This window comes from Buceros rhinoceros, unplaced genomic scaffold, assembly GCF_000710305.1.
Source record: "Buceros rhinoceros silvestris isolate BGI_N320 unplaced genomic scaffold, ASM71030v1 scaffold12092, whole genome shotgun sequence".
NCBI classification, from domain to species: domain Eukaryota; kingdom Metazoa; phylum Chordata; class Aves; order Bucerotiformes; family Bucerotidae; genus Buceros; species Buceros rhinoceros.
In genome coordinates this window covers 1983-7027 of record NW_010399501.1, presented here as the reverse complement: position 1 = coordinate 7027, position 5045 = coordinate 1983, and positions in this window count along the sequence as shown.

The window sequence follows — 5045 nt, the reverse complement described above, 5'->3', positions numbered from 1 at the left end:
TTCCCTACTTTGGGTGCAACACAGTCAGGAACTTCTGCATCTTGGAGCCATGAAAGACATCTCGTCTTGGACAGCAAAAGGGATATCATATCCCTGCCCTACGAATACAACAGCTTCCCAAGAGTCCCATTGTTATTGAGAAAAGGGCCGGAAATGCAGCTGTATTCCCAGAGTGACCTGGAGATTTCTTTTTCAGCAGCCCTAGTGTCCTGCTTCCCTTTGCAGCTGTGTGTTCAGGCTACCCAGGAGCTCACACGCCAGCATAAGCACAACTGCTGGCCATGTGATGTAACCCTGGCTCAGCTGTATTTGAGTTACCCAATAGCTATATTGCAGCCAACGCCACACAACACAGGAACAGTTTCCTTGCTTTTGAGCAAAGGCAAAAAAAACATGCAGAAGAATAATTTTGTTTATAAATTAAGTCTTTAATGAGTATTAAGACTCTCTGAGCTGATGTTTGCAGATACATTATAGTACTACTTTCACATCAAGAAAGCACCCAAAAGCTGAAAAAAAGAAGGTATACTTCAGGGCCAAGTTACTAAGTTTTGTGTTTTATTGCCAGAATGTTGCTCTGTGCTACTAGAACCAGAAGTCCACAGAGGAGCCATTGAAAAACAAACCAGCAGTGAAACTGAAAAAGGAGAAGAAAGGATACAACAGTCAGTAGCTGCAAGCCCCAAGCTAATAATTCTTGATGGTACAGTTTGGAAGGTAACATATTACTGGAAGTTGACAGTCATGAATTAATTTCAGGACTGAAGCTCACGTACACTACACTAAATTCACCCTGGGCTTGACAACCATGATTACTAGTAAAGTCCTACGAAAGGTAACACCATGTTGAAATCTGATCATAATTACACAAAGACATAGCAGTTACATGAAGAGCTACTTCATACACTAATAGCTAGGAAACTATCCCCTTCCCCTGCAACTCTGTCTATTTGTGTTAGCTCACTACAGAACTAGCAATGCATTTTGACACAAATAAATTAGTAGTAACATACTAAACTAGAAAGTGTCTGAAGCTGCATCTGACACCAGAAAATGGCTTGAAAACACAAGCAGTTGCTGCTGAATCTATCAGTTCTAACAGAAGGCTTTGTGTTCCCCTAGCTTGCTCACAGCTTCCTGAACAACTCCACTCCCAGACAGCAAGATGTTCCATGGAAGCTCACAGCATTCCTCCCAGTTTCCCCCTAAATCAATTTGTTTACTCTTGAAACTGTTCATTAACTGACTTAACACTGAAAAAATCCAGCCGCAAGATATGAAGGAAAACACCCTTCTATACAGCACATACACAGTACAGAGCAAACTAATTACTTCCACAATTCTTCAAAGCTGAGATATGCTTGTGTTTATCTTCTGATACTCATATTTGGATACCTGTACTGTTTTGCTTCTTGTGAGGTGAAAACAAAGTGATAGTTCATATGCTCAAATTAAAAGTGCCAGGATAACTTACCTGTGTAGGAGGAACCTAAATAAAACCACCTGCAACACCTGGTTAAGAGATAAATACTCTGACAATCTTTTGTAACAGATAATAGGGTACAGCTACTTGCTGGTCTCTTCTGATCAGTTCTTGAGGTCTTGTGTCACTGAAAACAGTTAACAGAACCCTTCTTTCTCTAGACTTCCCAGCAGGCTTACCACCTTCACTCGGCAGCCATTGTCATTAGAGCTACGTAAAAAAGGTATCCTTTCCTTCTGAAGACAGGCTTAAGAAGGCAGGCTCTTTGAATCGGTCTGATTATATACTGTCTGTCTAAAGCATCAGTTTGGGATATTCAGCATGAGACCAAATCCCTAGGGTTTTATTCTTGTTATTTTGTACAACTGAGTTAGCCAGAATTGCTTTTGTCAACACACACACAACCTGCAGAGTAGTTCTGCAGAGGAAGATAGTGCCATGAAGCAGAATAGAAAGACATACTTTCTAGGCAGTAATAAAAAGAATTCTCACCACACAGCAGTTTATAACATCCAGAAAAGCACACAGGAATAACTGAAAAGAAACCAGAAAAGCCTGTTTCCAGAGATGGAGATACACACTTGATAGCTGCACATCGAATTGGAACAGATGGAGCATGGCAGGTGCCTTTATTGCACGATACCTCTAAAGAAGTTAGAGCACCCAATATTAGTCCCCTTCTAGCTCAGCTATCCCAACAGAACACAGTATACATACATACACAAAGGATACTTATTCCCCCATCTTTCTGCCTAGGAATCATAAAGCACACATTGTGGTATCTAGCTTTTATGTTAATAAGATATAAAATAATTTTGTCATATATAAGACATTAAGTTTCCTCAATAAAGACAAAATATTCAGGCAGAAAACTGATACAGCTAAGTAGCCAAAGTGCTACTTAGTGCTCCTGGAATGTATTTTTATTGATATGTAGGATTTGATAAGGCAAGCATTTATTTTAATATCACTGCTCAATGCCTATTTTCTTTGCTTTCCCTTTCCTACGTTTTTTAAATCCTAGCCACAAAGTAATCAAAGAAAAAAGACAACAGCTTACAAAGATTTCCTAATTTATTACAACATTCTGCTATTTTAGTTTATTTTCTCTCAAGTGGTAACCTTTCAACAAGAAACAAATGTGCCTAAACACAAAGTAGAACTCCTTTAAGGAAGCATGTAATGTCAGCTGTACTTACTTTTTGTTACGGAAAAGTGCTCTGCAATATATATTCAGCTACCAGACTGCAAAGATTAAAAATTTCAGTGCAACTCCCCTCTCCTCCTTGCATAGGAAAACCTGGCACCTACAGACTACGCAGAACTAAGCCTGCTACAAAAATACATTTTAAGTAATGGGCATCATGAAACTCTTTCACCAGGAAATTTAGAAGACACATTCATCACCTCATCTACCACTGTCTTATAAGATTCCTCAAGAAACAAGAGCAGCAAGGAAATAAGGGCCCACAAATCATAACAATTTGTCTTTTCTGTCATGTTTTTTGTTTTGGAGATTGTAGGTGCAGGAAAAATTGAAATGCCAACTCCAACCACAAGCTTTAGATAAGACTATCTCTTCGCAAAACTACTCATATGACCCAAGCCCTCCTATAAACTTACTATTACAATGCATGTTAAAATTAGGATATTAAGGTCCAAGCCAGTTGAGGATTAATTAGACTTAAATTTATTTCTCTTACCTTGTAGTCTTCGGACAAGAGGAATAATAAGTAAATTAAGTCTGCACAGACTTTCCCCCCACTCACTATGCATTTAGTCACAGCTCCAAAAAACCCTGAAAAAAACTTCAGTTCACTCTCTTATCTGAAGTTGTTAGGTGGCATAAGGCTAAGGAAAAGACACAGCACGGATGACTTTACAGAATGGTTTAAAACTCAGGGTATTTCCTGCAGAAGAAAGCAGGACATGACAGGCACTTTGGGTCTGATTTAGCATGATTCCAGGCCCATCCGAAGGATCCCAGGCTTACAGATTTTGGTTAACAAACACACCCATACAGCAGCTGAAGCATTTTAGGAGTTTCTTTGTCTAACTTGAAAGCACTGGAAGGTGACTCAGATGGATGTGAGCTGCCTGTCTACATTAGCAGTAGGGTTATCCTCTGAGAGTACAGTGCAAACTTTTGTTTGGGGAAAAGTGATCTCATACTACCACATTTCAGGCGGATCAGTCACAGTTATTTAATTAGAGTTCTGCCCCAGCTACTGAACTGAGCACCACCACCACGGCCAAGCCATAACTTTGACGAGGCTGAGTGCAAAAGGAGCAAATTCAGTGTTAGTAATACCCACAGTGATCCTCTGCCTGCATGTATAAATCTCCAAGTTTGGATTATCTGCTTGCGATCAGAAAGCTAAGATGGTTTTATCCAACAGCAGCACTTTGATTGGGATTCCCCTGACAAGAGATAGATGAAAATCTCTGGGGGGAAAATAAAGCTTTTAAATTGACAGAGCCTCAAGATCAAAGCAGGGTGTCACACAGCCAGCAACAACGTCGTCACCCGTGCCAGCCACCTTCCCAGAGCACACAGTAAAAAATAACATGAAATCTTGCTTTGCTGTCTGTCCCTGGTTTAAGATACTACTCCTCTACACCACTAACTTCCTGCATTCCCTCTGCATCATGGAATTTCATTCAGAATTACTTGTAAACTGAATGCCAGCTACTTAGGCCAACACTCAGTTTGCAATGCAGCAAGTTTCAAAAGCCATCACAACAGTGAGGCTGCGTAGTCTTTTCCATCCAATAAGACACAATAAGACAGTTCCAAAGGAACGAAAGCTATACTAAGCAGTTCACAAGCTGTTTGAAAATGTTCTTCTTCAGCGCTGAGAAGCTATTCTAAGGCTTATTAGCTCTAGAAAAGAGAAAATTTACTTCCTTGTTTTACAACAGTCATGGGCATATTCAGGCTGTGCTATCCAAAGCACTCAAAACCCCTAAGAATTTTTTGTCTTACCAAACTGTGAATTTAAACTAACTGCAGGGCACCACAAGGTCTAATAAAATACTTGCTCAACTGCAATTACACAGTCCTCATCTGGAAATAAATTGTTCTGATTACTTACACTTTCACAAACCCACCTTGAATCATCGTAAGGGTTTTTTGTCCTCTCTGGCTGACACACAGCAGTTCTGCCTCTGACAGACTAAATGCCTTTCAGAAATTTGTCACACATCCATCGCATTTGCTAAACACCATAAATTAATTCTTTACTCACCATCTGTTGGCCATCTAATTGAACTGAGTACCTTCTCTATCAAGTTATGCTTCTAACTGATATAACAAACTTCTCTTCCTCCTTTACTGATAACTCTAGATGTTAAGCACAAATGTTTCATTTTTTTCCATTAAAGATATTTTGATAACATCAATAACACACAACAGGCTGTGCCTTACTGCCTGGCTCCACAAAGGGAGAGTAAGTAAGGGGCCCACAATTTTCTTGTCTGTAGGAAGTGAGAGAATTAAAAACAGCATAAAACTTTTGGCCGTGGAAGACAATAGCTGGAAGTTAGTATCAGATTATCTCTT